Below are 16,204 nucleotides of genomic sequence, written 5' to 3'. Positions count from 1 at the left end.
AACCACAATACTAGAATAAGACTTCAATCCCTTCTCAGACAAAAGCTGTCAGGTTTGTGCGTTTGTTCAGGCACTGCTAAAGACTACAACTGAACAGTTAAACATCTCAACTATTTCAGGCAATGCATGCATGTTGACACAATCTCTATTCCTGTGAAATAACAGCAGTAACTTCCACCTGATCTTAGAAGTGGCCAAAGCAAATGAGCAACATGCGCTACTGTAACTAATGCCCCTTATTTACTGGAGGTTGACTAGTTTTTCTGAAGTTTTGTCCATGTACAGTTGGAGATGGGGGGTCTTGCAGACTGAAGGCAGAGATGAAGAGATAAAGAGAGAGAGAGACTGCACATGTCTTTAATCAATCAGAAAGCAACCGACTTCAGCAGCATGGCAGCATTATAATGATATCATGAACTTTTTTTGTAAACACAAAATGCAATTATTTGTCTAAACTCACATTGACTATTCAGCACACTCTCACAAAGCAGCTTCGCTTACTAATATAGTCTCTCATCTCTTGATTTTTTTTCTTAATTATCTCATTACTTTCTTCAGTTACAAAATTTCAGATGTCTTTTGCTGATAAGTATAGTGTCAACTGCCTTTAGATATTTAGCAGCGTGAACACTAAACAGGTTCAAGTCAAGTCACATTTCTTTGTATAACGCTTTATACAAAAAAATAATAATTTTAAAAGCAGCTTCACATTAATAAACAGGAAAATAATGGTCAATGTTGCAAGGTTCATCCATTATGAAACAAGTTAAATTTAGCTATAAGCAGCTCTACAGAAGGCAATAAGTGTCATCATTCAGCTCAAGTCAATTCAATATTGATTCAGTTGTGTTCAATAACGGTGTTGCAAAGTTAGTGTCATTATCCAGTTCAGTTCAGCTCAATACAAGTTTTGCTCAATCAGCAGCATTTGGGGCTGATGCTGATTTCAACATAGATGCAGTTCTGTCTTTTTCCTAAAAAATAAAATAAAATAAATAAATAAAAAAAAAAAAAAAAAAAAAAAAAAAAAAATATATATATATATATATATATATATATATATATATATATATATATATATATATATATATATATAAATTCTGGGTTACAGTGAGACATTTATAATGGGAGTAAATGGGCAAATTTGTAAACAAAAAAATACTCACTGTCAAAGATATGTCCACATGACATAAACAATATTTCTTAACATGATAGTATTGTGAAAAATAGTTTACAAATTTTTCTATGTAAATCCATAATAATGCAACACCACAAACCCTAAGGTAACCATAAATAAACAGCTTTACAGATATAAAAAAGAATAATAATACATATATAATACATATATTTTAATTTGTGTTTTTATACATTTTGAAGCTTGACATTTCAGCATTTAAATCCTCCACAACTGGCCACATTCACTTCCATTTGAAGGGCCTTACTAAAATGTGTATTTTTATTTTTATGGTAATCAACATTACACTACACATGCTGTTGACTGAGCTTTTGTATTAAACCTGGAATATTCCTTAAACAATGTGAAATTACACTAAATCCTGCTTTTGGAACCGTTCTACCTCCCAGTTGCCTTAAAAGCAACCGCATTTAGAGTTTCAGTGAGAACATGAGTGTTTTAAAGTAAGAGGTCGATTTTCGATCCTGACAAACTTAATGAAACATTCTTTTAACTGACCAAACCTGTGGCAGACAGACAAAGTGAGATCTCATAACTTCTTACAATGTTTTATTAGCATAATGGCAGACTGTCAGGTGCTCTCACTAATTTAGGTAAAAGAAAGGAAGGAGAAGAAGAAGAGGAAAAGTTTGAAGATGAAAAGAAGAGTGAGGAAAAAAGGAGGAAAGGGAGAAAGTGAAGAGTGTGGGAAAAATCAATAAGACTCCCACTCCAAATCCGTCTGCAAAAGAAACAATCAACCACCTCTCTCTGTCTTATATTCTCTCTCTCTCTCTCTCTCTCTCTTTCTCTGTGGGGTGGATAAACAGAAAGACCTACTTGGTACCTCTCTACCATCAGACCACATCCACACACACAGACTGTCCCAGACACACACACACACACACACACACACACACAAAGTGCAGAAGTGAAGTGGGCACCCCAGACTGTTATATTCAGCCCATTGAAAGCTGCCTGGAGTATTACACAACCAAAAGCAGGATCACGGAGAAAGACCGAAAAAGGAAACAAAATAAAGACTGATTGTGATAGAGAGGATGAAAAGAAAGAAAGAAAGGTAGAGTTTTAAGTAAAGGCCACTTGTCTTTGCATGCATGTGTTTATGAGTGTGAGAATGAGGAATTGTGGGTGTGTGTGTGCATATACGTGTGGATCCGTCTGTGAGCGGTAAGAATGAATGATATTGCTGATTGTTCAGGGAGGCCCGGAGCAATACCCAATAATAATCCTGCATTTGAATGGACAGCTTTTTCCCTCCCTGGAATTTCTCTGCCTTCTCCGCCCTCCCCATTCACACGCCTTTACTGTACATAAAAGAAACAACAGAATAAGGAAGAAAGGAGCTCTGAAGTGGCTTAGGTCTATCTGTGCTATTTGTCATGTGAAACTGAGGCAAGCAGAATGCCTGTGTGTGTGTGTGTGTGTGTGTGTGTGTGTGTGTGTGTGTGTGTGTGTGTGTGTGTGTGTGTGTATGTGTGTGTGTGTGTGTGTGTGTGCGTGCACATGCTTGTACAAGACTGCGTGAAGCATGTCTATGTAACCGCATGGCAGATGGGGGCATGAATGTGAGTGTGTTTGTTTCTCCCTGCGTGTGTTTTTCTGCATGTGTAGCAGATGGTTAGTTGTGGTATGCATGTTGCACTTGATGTACTCAACAGCTAGCTGGACAGTGTCCAGTGAATTTTGAATACAGTACACAATACTGTACGACTTCAGTGCATGCTTAACATTTAAATACTGAAAGTATTGTGCAAATGCAAGCATGAACACACATATCTGAACTTTACTAGATTGTTTATGGTTATTATTCACAAAAATTGCAGGTTTGGCATATTCTGTGACAACAACCTCAAATATTTAGAGCAAAGATCTCATATACGGCCCTCGAGATTTAGCCCCCCATAGTGTCAATAAATTACTTTCCTTTTTCTGTTGAAATAAAGGAAGGCATGTTAAAAAATGCCAGTGTGTGTGTGTTTTTTTTTAACTTTCATATAGTGGAAATCAATGGTAACCTAAACAAAGTATCTTCTTTTGTGTCACGCAGAAGAAAGAAAGTCATACAGGTTTGGAACAACTCGAGGGTGAGTAAATGAACTATCCCTTTAATGTAATATCATAAACTAACAATGAACAACAATCTACCTCATTTTATTTAGCATTTATAAGTTATTTATAAATATATTACAATTATTGCTATTTCATGTAAAGGGTTTCTCAAATGGGGGTCATGAGGGAATTTTAGCTAATAATCAAACAAGTGGGCTGCATAATTAATCGAAATAAAACTGAAATAGTGACGAATCTTATCAAATCAAATATTTAATTAAAGCAGTATATAGTCAGTTCTGCTGCTTGTTTTAGAGTGAAGAGTGGCACTGTGTTCATTTACACGTTTTCAGAGCGGCTCGGTTCACAGCGAGTAGATGCTGCTTCTAATGAGCTCCATCACTGCAAGGGCTGTGAGTTTAACTTACATTTGGGAAAGCAGGATCACTTTAGTCATATTCAAGCGATTTCCAATTATTTTGTGGACAGAAGCTTGCAGCATTTCATTAATATATTCATCAAAATAGAAGCTTGAGGATTTGAAATGTTAAAAGTGAGCTTTGAAGTTTTTGAAAGCGAAGACATAAATGTTTGTATGTGTAAATGTTAATGTTTATTTGTAAACAAACAAACAAACAAACATATATATATATATATATATATATATATATATATATATATATATATATATATATATATATATATATATGTAAATGGTCATGTGACTAATGGTTTATATATTTAAATGGTCATGTGACTATTTACCCACATCAAAGAACTGTGAACATTTGAATGTATCATTATATTGTTAAATTGTTGCACTATTGACTTAAAATCACAGAGGGTACTTTAAGTAAATATTTTACACCTAAAGGGTTTGGGTGACAAAAAAGTTTGGGAACCTCTGCATTAATATATTTGTATATATATAAATTAATATTAATCTACATTTAATAAATGCTGTATAAATGTTGTTTACTCTTAGTTTATTATATATACTGCATTAGTTAATGCTGTTTATTATTACCTGTTTACTGTAATCTTTTTAGAGCTGCTTTACAGCAGAATTGAATTTTGTTTACATCACTGAATCATTATTTTCTTGTCTATAATTGTAAAGCTGATTTGAAACAATCTGTATTGTATAAAGCACTATATAAATAAAGGTGACTTGACTAAAACAATAATAAAAACTTTATTCTGGAGATTATTCTGACAGGTGTCACGTTTGTGTGTTTGACATGCTTTAAGTACTCCAGCAACTTTATTTTAGCCATGCATTTGAAATAAGTGAATTATCTGTTATACTGTATATTTTAGTCCTTTTACATTTTCAGGAATTTTGTTACATCAAATCTTGTAATGTTTCTGGTCTCTTAATGAGACTCTTCCTGCTGATCTGCAATTGAAATGTTGCATTCTAGTAATAGAGTTTCAGGCATAATTAGCCTGGATTAGTATGCTAGGTGTAAGTCCATGCATCAATAACTGTACAGCTGTGCCAACATAAGCACATATAGTTCAAATTCATGGTTATAAAACCCCTTGTGTTGGTTGTAAATGCTCAACTGCCTCTGACGGAGAACACCACCTGGCCCCATGTAATTTGAATTTGAGATCTCTGGTTTAGTGCACAGAATGAAATGTGTAAACACTGCGGCATAATCTTACAAACTTCCCGCAGCATCATTAGGACAGAAAGACATTGTACAGGAAGAGTCATGAACTTTAAGCAGACTCTGCATCACTGGTGGCATTATGCTTTGACGTCTGATATGACTAACACATTATTTCTGATTCGCAATCCAAGTGTCTAAACAATCCAGAATTGGCAACACAAGCTTTAATATGTAATCTAGATGACATGCCAATCGATTAGGCTCAAATTTATTAGCATGCCAGGCATAGCCCATAAACCTGTGTGTGTGTCGGAGAGTACCTGTCTTCTCTGTAGAAGGTAGCAGACAGAGTTAATGAGACCAGCGATTCAGTGAATGACTCAATGCATCTTCATTAACCAGCTCAGACACTCTCTCCTTCCTCTCATTCACATGCACACGTTTTCCAGACATCTTCATGCAGATATACAGTACACAGAGATTCATTGTGTCATGAGAGTTTATTCACTCAATAATAATAATACCACATGTCCATATTCATAACAGGACGTATAGTATAAATGTCGCAATATGCAGCCATTAAAATGAGATATGTTTAACAAGTTAAACACGATTGTTACAGTTGTTATACCTTTTCCATTTTTCCAGAGCATTAAATGTTAAAATGTCTAAAACAGACGTCTCAATGGTAGAGAAAATTATTTTTTTGATCTATCATAAAACCTCCGTTTTGGTCCCTGAGAGCGGTTTAACTAGGCTACAGACTGCATTGTGTGTGTGTGTGTGTGTGTGTGTGTGTGTGTGTGTGTGTGTGTGTGTGTGTGTGTGTGTGTGTGTGTGTGTGTGTGTGTGTGTGTGTGTGTGTGTGTGTGTGTGTGTGTGTGCAAGCACGTAAATATTGATTAAACCTGACGTTTTTCAGCAGGAGGAAGTAGAAACTTCAAAGCTGACTTTTACCACACAAGCACACACACTAACACACAAGAGTGCACACACACTGCTGATTTTCTACTTCAAACACTCCTGGTGTTTGCTCTGAAAATAAGACTGCTGTGTAGCCAAAAGATTCATTTCCTATGCGGAAGGGAGAAGGAGGGAAAGGGAGAGGGCAGCAATGATGCCAGATACTTGTGAACTGACTTACAATTCATAGCCATAACAATAACGATAATGGCAGTGACCTCTCTGATATATTACAATGTATTTAAGTCAAAATGACCTAAACTCATCTTAAAGGGATCGTTCACCCAAAAATGAAAATTTGCTATTAATTTACTCACCCTCAGGCCAGTTTTTGTTCAGTAGAACAGTAAAGAAGATTTTTAGCTGAAACCGTGTGCCAAGCTGATTCATAAAATGCAAGTCAGTGGCTTCCCATCTTTGAAAAAAAAAATAATAATAATTAACAGCCATGGCTCCTGATGATATTTTGTGGTCATATACAGCAAAACAATCAGTCTGTGCAAGAAACTGAACATTATTTACTACATTATTACCTGTAATCCTCAGGCAAACGCTCCGGAGTAATGTCCAGTTCACAAAGTAATCATTCTTTTGAACCAGTTCTTTTTTTGTTTGTTTGTTTTGTTTTTTGGGTGAAACATCCTTTTAAATAGTTACAGTCACAAATATCAGCATGGGTAACACACTTAATCTCAATAACACAAAAGGGACTCTTAACCTAAAAATACTACTACTACTAATAATAAAGTTCTGTCATCATTTACTCACTCTAATGTTGTTAAACTGTATGACTTTCTTTCTTCTCTGTAGAACATTATATATATTTTTAAATCCAGATCAATGGATTTCCACAACTTTTTTTTTTTTTTTTTTTTTTTTTGCATGGACAAAAACAGTCAAAACATTCTTCAGAATATCTTATTTTATATTTTATATTCAGGTTTGGAACGACACAAGGTTGAATAAATGATGACAATGTTTATTTATGGGTGAACGTTTATTAGCTTTAAGGCACGTCAGGTCACTCAACAGTTATCTCGGTAACAATAAAAGCAATAAAATCTGACAAAAATATCATATATTCATAAATATCATACATCAAATAACTAAAATCATATATAGATGAGCATAGACTTTAATCGGTTAAAGACAATTGGCTGTTTGAGCTGAAAAGTGGGGTTATACTTCTGTTTCTCCTATTCATTTTTCTCAGAGTGGTCCCTCTCTTCCCCATTATACGGTCTGTGGTCAAAACAGCAGGAAGATGCTATAAAATATTAGTGTGAACTCAAACCATGTGATCCAACTAAGCAAAACATAAACACACAGAGTACACCAACTATTAATAAACATGTAAACACACACATACACACACACATTCAACCTGTAAAGAGAGAGAGAGAAATTAAGGTTGGCGTGTGGCCTGTGAGAGCGTTATCTGCCAGTGTGGCATTTCTCTATCACTTCCACACACTCTCACTGAGGCCTCATGCCAGACTCAAACTGTGCTGGCCCACTGAACCACTCACTAAGCTCAGGCTGTGCCAAACTCACACACACACACACACACACACACACACAGACATAGTGACTGCTGGCAACAGTGGGTTGTCAGGCAACAGATGGTTTCACTGAATGAGCCTCTCATGAGAGATAACTGATCTGGAAACGCTCAAACCATTACACAACCAAACACTAACCATTCACAAACCAAAGAGCAACCACAAATGAACAGCCAAACTATATAAAAACCATTAAATAAACTCATCAAAAACCATTATACCAACCATAATATGGACCACTCAGGGTGCTCTCATTTAAAAATAACTTTCAGCAGCTCTTAAGAAACCTATCAGCACTGTGGTCAAAATAGTGCTAAGATTATGTGTGTCCAGTATATTTGCACTCAGGGTTCAAAAGTAACTTTTTGCCACACCTGCCAATGAAGGGTGAATTAAAAAATGCACAGACAGTTTTTGTCTTAAGGTTGGAATACACTACCCAACTTTTGCCCATATTTTTGCCACAATTTGCAATCTGGAAGAGTCAACACTAGTTGCAGAAAGTCATAACCAGTCTCCAGATGTTGGGACATCAGAGTTGACAGATTTCTCAAAAAATGTCTAGTGTATAATAAAAAAAAATTTCAGACTATGATTCCATGTAGTCACACATTGTTTTCTTCTAGAAACGGGGTGACAGTTTCTGCACGAGTTTGTTGTGTTCGGAAGGACATGAAAGATCTTTTATTGTGCAACCTTCGTTCGTTTAGTAGTGATGTCCATTTTTTTTCCATAACCATTTACAAAGTCAGCAAGTGTAGGATGCGCAGAGTACAGATATTAAAAGTCATTGTCCAACCTTTAAACCGCACAGAACATAGTATTGTTACAACTCGCTCTGTTCACACTTTGTTCACCCACTCAATCACCCTAAACTCGAATGGCTTTCTTAACTCTGTGGAACACAAAATAAGATATCTTAAAGAATTATTTAGTTGTTTTGTTCACATTATGAAAGTCAATGAGGTCAAAAATTTACAAGCTCCAAGAGGACATAAAAATTAAACCTTAAAATTAATCCATACGACTCGACTGGTCACAGTCACTTTGTATGAAGAAGAGAAGTTAAACATAAGCCTTTTACTTTCAAATCAAATCAAAATATTAAGCAGCATTCACATACACATACACCTCTACGTCAAACCTCTGGTTTATATGGCAAAAATGTTTGGTGTCTCTATATTTGATGTAATCGGCATATGTGTGTGATATTTAATATTTAAATCTGAGGTAACACTTTTGTTTAGAAAACACTATTCACTATTAACTAGTTGCTTATCAGCATGTATATTACTAGAATATTAGCTGTTTATTAGTACTTATAAAGCACATATTAATGGCTTATTCTGCATGAGCATATTTTAGATCGCTTAATCCTTAAACCCCATTCCTAAATTTAACAACTACCTAACTAACTATTAATAAGCTCCAAATTAGCAGTTTATTAATGGGAAAATCAGAAAGAAATACTGCACTAGTCGAGACGTAAGGAATAGTTTCATGCTACATATATGTCCCTTTTGGAGTAACCAATATGGACAAAAACATTCTTCAGAATTTTTTATCTTTTGTGCCCCACAGAAGAAGAAAAAAACTTATAATTTTACCTGCCACAAATCATCTCCATTTTATTTACTCTCCAAAGCCAATTTTTACACACATTTGGGTCTTGGGGAGTGTTAATTTTTGACTCTATACAGTATGTTACTTTTACGGTATATTATAAAGACTAACAAATACACACAGGCAAGGACTGAATTAGCTGCATAGAAAAGAGAGCAAATATATCTTTCCATTTAGAGCAAGAATGCCAAGCACAACACACAGCAGTACACTCCAAATACATGGGTACACACACACACATACTGAGTCCAACAAAGCACCCTCATAAGACCTGCAGTCTAGCAACAATACGGCTTGCCATGGTTGGACTGCAACTTATACGCTATATACGCTCTCTTTCAAAAAAACAGTTTAATTATGCATCTAAGTCTCAAATTAATGTATGTAATTTACTGAGACATTGGTATTCAATCCAATGAATTTTCCTTTCCATCCAGTTCAAACAGGAAATAAGTGCATGGTATTCACATTCCCTGATAAGTATTGCAATATATCATTGCAGATGGTACATTAAAATACAGGAAACTGAGGAAATGGAGGGAAAGTGTTAAGGCCGGTCCAATAATAAGAATCCCGATGAGGTTAATATATGACAATATTAAAAAAGTTACGGCACAACCATTACCATAATAAAATGAAGCACTGTAATTCTCTTCAACTGTTAAAATTAAAAAAATATTGCCAGGCTCACAGAAATCCCAAATAATCCCAAAGTTATTTGCATCACCGCATTTCTTGGTGAAACATTCCAAAATACGACATCTGAAATGAATGAGTTGTGATGGATTCTAAAAATGTGAGTTTTCATGTCAAAGCACTCAGTTATATCTTAAGTGAACGTAAACAATTGGGAGAATATCAGATGTGTTTCAGTATATTGGATCTGTGCATTCGGTCTTAAAGGGACAGCGGCCTAATTTAGTTGCTGCTGCTGTCTTTGTGATTAATGCTAATCAAACAACAAAATAAAGAGAGAAAATCACTTGGCTGAATTACTTTAGTAGCCTAAATAAGTATTAATTAGTAATTAAGATATGCCATGTGCCACAACCGTTAAACTAAAACAATTCAGATGACTAAAATAGGACTAAAACTAAATGGCATTTTAATCAAAAGACTATGACTAAAACTAAATCAAGATTTGTGTCATACCTGTTTACACACTCATATATTGCCATTTTCTGGCGTTTTCTATCTTGATTATTAGTTTCCCTTCTTCTTTGTTGATTTGCAGCTGATGTGTACTTGCGATTACATAGATTGTGTTCAGATGGCTGTAGCAGATCTTTTAGGGTCACTCCCTGTTTCTTCACCACTCTCACTCTGATAACAGTCTTTGTCCTTTGGAGAGGTCAGACGGTGAGCTGTGTATCTATTTAACATTCCTGTGGGAAGAGAAAATGCCAAACAAAGATTCCGGAGGTTTAAGCCTCAAATATCTGATGAGATGGACAGCACATTCAAATGAAAACACACAGACTTCCTTTCTCTTTTTCTCCCTGCGAAAGATGCAAACACTGCTTTGATGCTTCAGTCTCATTTGCCAGGAGCTACAAATACCTTCAGTGAGTGTGTGACCATACAAAAATGCCTCTTGTTTAATGTCAAATACCTCCAAGTCTTTTTTCTTCTTCCCTGGAGTATGTTACAGTGTTTTGACTTGTGTAGGGTTTAAAAAACTCAACAAACTGAGGTAGATTACTCAGTGAAGTGGTTTTCTTGGTTTGTATTACTGAACAAAAACACATTTACTTGTCTCATGATCTGTATATAGGTGGTTTTAGTGAGTACAGGTGTCTTCCTCTGCTGTCTTACGTTTTGATAATGTAGCATATTGGTTTGTTATGTGTGTGTGTGTGTGTGTGTGTGTGTGTGTGTGTGTGTGTGTGTGTGTGTGTGTGTTTTCAGAATGTTAAAGAAACAGTTCACCCAAATATGAAAATGTCATTACTTACTCACCCTCGTGTTATTCCAAATGTGCAAAACTTCCTTAAGAAATTTTAAAGAATGTACTGGTCAGTTTTTCCATACAGTTACAATGAGAACTGGCGCTTTCAAGCTTCAAAAGCACCATGGAAGTTTTGTGCTTTATTCAATGTCGTCTGAAGACATACGATAGCTTTGTGTGAGAGACAAACTAAAACTTTTTTTTCTGAAAATCTTGACAGCCGTCTAGCTGTCCTTGGCATGTTTATCATACCTAATTCATGAACAAGTTGTTGTTTCCAGTTGAATCTTTTCAGTGAAACAATTGATCTGGTTCACAGAACTGTTCATTCATGAATCAGGTTTAACTCACTGACTCAGTGATCCAGCATGCATCCTTTAAAAGCTTTTGCATCCTTTTATAAAGAAAAAAAATATGAGGGTTTACATGATGAATAAAAGATGGCAGAATTTCCATTTTTTGGTTGCCCTTTAAAACTGCAGTATATGTGATATTGACAGCTAGTGGTTGAAATAGGTAATGCAGTCCACATTCTAAATATTGGTGAGCATTGTTTCTCCCGTCCCCTCCTCCTCAGACTTGACGCTCACGCGGGTTGCCAGATTGAGAACATGCAACAGGAATGAGCACAAGTGACAATGGAAAGTGATGAGTCTTATACTGTAAGCTGATGAGTTGATTTCTCCACGTTTTAATATTCCTCTGCTCATAGAGCTTTTCAGATGGATGCCGAGGCTTTTAGTTTAGGTAGAATCTGCGATCTCTGACTCAGTTCATTTGCTGGCTTCCATGGCTGCAATACGCTGTGTTTTCCACCAACTGGCAACCCAGTGTGTGGACATACTATTGGGTAAACTGATAATGGGCGGAGTCAGACAGACCAAAACAAAACCAGACATTCTGACACTAAACGCACAAGTTAAATCTGAATAACTATCTGAACTGTTGTTTTTCAGATAAACAGGTATGTGAATGTAGCATGTTTCCTAAATATCTGTTTCCTAATATAAACATATTAAGGTATTTTATGCTTTAGTGCAGTCAAAAAAATTACATACTGCACCTTTAAATTGGGGCAACAACTTGTACTACAACATTCCAGTCTCACATACTGAATCAAAAGTTTTTTTAGTTTTCTTTCTCTCCAAAAAAGTGACTTTCTCTATTCCCAAACCAAAAAGTGTCAGCGGTTTTGACTAAATTAAGCGTCTCTTTGTGTTTCTGTGCCATTTCAGAGGAATGTCCCTGTATAACCTGCTTCCTGACCCTGTCAACAATGCTTCTTTACATATCACTTACAATTCCTCAGAAAAACATACATTGAAATGAGGCTCGATGTGTGGTTGCTTGATAAGTATTCTTGTAATTTTGCACGTTTTTCTATTTTTTTATATATATAATTCAATGTACCTTTTGCAATTTTACATGTCATCTGCAGTGCAATGTTAATTATGCACTAATTAAATGTCATTATACCTTATTACCAAATCAGCCCTACTTTTTTGCACATTTCTGCTTTTAAATAACATCTTTTAAATTAACGTCATGTGCATTGTAACAGTCACCTTCAAGTCAACACACAACACTAAAATAATACAGTTATCTAACATGACCAAAATAGCATAAAGACCTCCTGATGTACATAATAGCAACATTTCTGGGCATATTGTTTTCTAATATTAAAATAAAAGGTAAAAAGGACTTTAAACCTTTAAAGATCCATTACTTTAATGCCATTTAAGCGTAAAATTACACCTTTTGTCATGAGAAACATTGTATGAGTTTTCAAATCCACTGGTTTTGCTTTAGTGTTACTGTCACTGTAAATATGTTTTTTTTTTTTTTTTTTTTTTTTTTTTTTTTTGCAAGTGTGGGTTTGTGGAATGGGTGGACCTCACTAGAAATACTTAATAAAGCATGCAGTCTTAGTATCACACTGTGAAGCTCATTAAAACTCAGAAACTAAATCCAGCTGCCCTGCTATATCTACACACACACACACACACACACACACACACTATAGAACGTAAGTTGGAGCTTAATGAAGCTCTCTGCTGTTAAACTGTTCACAATTACAATCATTAGCACATAAGAGTAATATTCTTGTAGTAGACTATGACTTATGTTTCACACTGACCTGAGCCACATAACTGTTACATGTGCTACATATTATAGTTTCTAGTTCTTGTCAGTTTCAGTGTAGGTTACATGTGTAACCCATCCATATGTCTGTCCTTATATTCATTCATAAATGGTGTCCAACCCCCATCCCTCCATCCCCTCTTTGTCTTCTTGTTTCATTTCCTCTTTCTTGTCCACTTCGGCATGCTAAATGGATGTGTTGTCTTTGTAGCGGTTCATTGAGGAACATGACTGTTCTCCATACAAACAACCCTTCTCCACTAATCAGTTTTCTAATGAGAAGGGCTGAGTGTTTGTGAATGAGCAGCTGGATTTCTGTTAGACGACCCTCATTGTGACATACCTAAAACACGATATAGAGAGGTGTGTGACAAGTGTGTGTGTCCTCAGATTTATACAACTCGATTAACTTACTACTGTTTTGACCAATACAATGCTTTTGGTTTTCCCTGTAGCTTTTTCACATCTTAACTAATAAATAAAGTTAAAGGCATAGTTCACCCAAAAATGAAAATTCTGTCATCATTTACTCACCCTCATGTTGTTCCAAACCTGTATGAGTTGCTTTCTTATTTTAAACATAAAAGAAGATGTTTTGAAGATTGCTGGTAGTTAAACAGTTGGTGGTTCCCACTGACTTCCATACTAGGAAAATAAATACTATGGAAGTCAATGGGAACCACCAACTGTTTGATTACCAGCAATTTTCAAAATATCTTCTTTTATGTTCAACATAAGACGGTAACGCTTTACTTGAAGGGGTGTGCATAAGACTGACGCGACACCTTCATAATCATGACATGACACGTCATTAATATGAAGGAGGTTTTATGCATGTTTATGACAATAGTCATTAAGTGTCATTCGCTCAGTTATGTCATTTTTAATGCAAAGATTACATTTTTTGACCTAACCCTACCCTTACCCCAAACCTAGCCCATAACAAAGACATCTCAAACAATGTCATCTTGGCATTAAAAATGACATAACTGAGCGAATGACACTTAATGATAGTTGTCATAAACATGCATAAAACCTCCTTCATATTCACATGTCATGTCATGATTATGAAGGTGTCATGTCAGTCTTATGCACACCCCTTCAAGTAAAGTGTAACCAGCAACTCATACAGGTTTGAAACGACATGAGGGTGAGTAAATGATGACAGAATTTTCAATTTTCACAAGCTCAGTTTAGGGCATTTTATAACAATCTGCAGCATTTATAATTATAAGTTCCTTCAAAAGTCTTGGTTACAGTGAGGCACTCACAGATGAATAGCATATAGCCACAAGACATAAAACAATATGTGTTACATGATTATGCTGTTGCCATGACAACGTAATGCCAAAACCCTAAAACAACTTTATAAATGATTTAAAGGTGCAGTAAGTGATTTCTGAGAAACACTGTTGAAAGTGAATAAGACCAAGCACCAAAATACACTTATAGCCAATCACCAGTAAGGGGCGTGTCCACTAGTGATGGGGGAGGTGCCTGTTGCATAGCATATTCATGACTTTGGGGGTGGAGCTATCAGGATAGGGATGTGGGGTCAGTTTGTTTTGGTGATTTCAAATATCAATGGTGTTTTTTCAGAAACCGCTTACTGCACCTTTAAACAGCTTTACAGCTCATATAATACACATTCACATTACCGTAACCTCTTTTTTTTAGTTTTAAAGAAGATGAGAGAAAGCAGAATGTCTTTATTTTCCTTGTGATAATCAGTTATGCTACAAATGCTGTCAATTACTGACAATTTAACTTAATTTAAACTACCTGTAATATTCCTTGGTTATCAAGAATCAGTACCTTGGTTGTTAAGGCATGTTACCGTTTTTAAAATATCTCTAGACAAAGAAAGTCTCTTTGTAAAATTATATTATTATTATAATAAGAAAGGTAGTTTGATCAGGGGTCAATTTTTATGTTTTGTTACTTTACAATTAGTGCCACTAAATTAGTTCTAAGCATTTTCTCACATTGTAGGAATCTAATTATTCATCCTGCAACTGTATTTAAAAGTGACAATAGATAAAAATTCTTTGGGGGCTTGAAAATCATTAATTGTTATCTAGCTCTCTCATTTTCTCTGTGTAGTTCACCCTCTCTCCTAACCTCCTTCGATAGCTGGTGACTGAAAATGCTTTTGAAATGTCACTCCAATCAAGGTTTGGCACGATGAGTCAGTCTGCAATTGAGTTTTTAATTTATCTTCCCCTGCAGTTATAAACTGCAGATCACAACAATATAAACACTCTCAAATGTCAGCCAATAAACCGTTAAAACATCTGTCAAGAGAGGCACGTCTGAGAGGTTTCCTGTCTCTATTCTGTGTGGAATTATCACAATCATCATTTTTATTTTTTGTGATATATTGAAATATCAAGTAGTCGATGGTGACTTTTACTTTAGTATTTAATCAGAGAGTTGCGCATGGATTCAGGCTACAATACATAATTATCCTGCTGGGGAATACATGCTGATTTTCATATTTAGCTTGTCATATTGCTTTATTGTTCTCTATATTCTGTACCCAGGTTCAATAAGGTGCATTTTTTTAATAATATTTTTTTCTATAATTAAAAAAAAAAAAAAATGCATCTCACATGTGAAAATAGCTAAACCTGAAAAACTAACAAACAGCCATTAAAACATTACATTCTTAGTTGGGGAAAGAGAAAAAAAAAATTATATTAAAAACAGCCCAGTTGGTGGCAATTGGCATCAATCAAGTAAAATGTCATTTAAACAAAGTAATAAGATGTATATAGTGCATTTTTCTTTCCATCTGTTTCCATGGTGACTCCTGAAATTGGCGCTTTATTGGGAATGTATTTCTCTTTCACCATAGAGGTGCACAAACTCTTCAGGACAAATTTTCTGGAAACAATAAACCAGCGTAAGTAATATTTTGTTTAATCAACTCAGAGTTTTAGGTTAATGTGATTGTAAATAAAACCTGCTTTCGGGAATACATCCCAAAAGTGTGCACTGCCATTTTTAACTTGAATTTGCATGACTTTCGGTGTCAGACACTTTCAGAGTATTTTAGCAGTGCTAAAAATAAATGTTCTTTTTTCCCCAGCTCAGAATT

The sequence above is a fragment of the Cyprinus carpio genome, chromosome A1 (assembly GCF_018340385.1).
Source record: "Cyprinus carpio isolate SPL01 chromosome A1, ASM1834038v1, whole genome shotgun sequence".
Classification (NCBI taxonomy): Eukaryota; Metazoa; Chordata; class Actinopteri; order Cypriniformes; family Cyprinidae; genus Cyprinus; species Cyprinus carpio.
The sequence above is the reverse complement of the archived record's forward strand: the minus strand, read 5'-3'. Positions refer to the sequence as shown.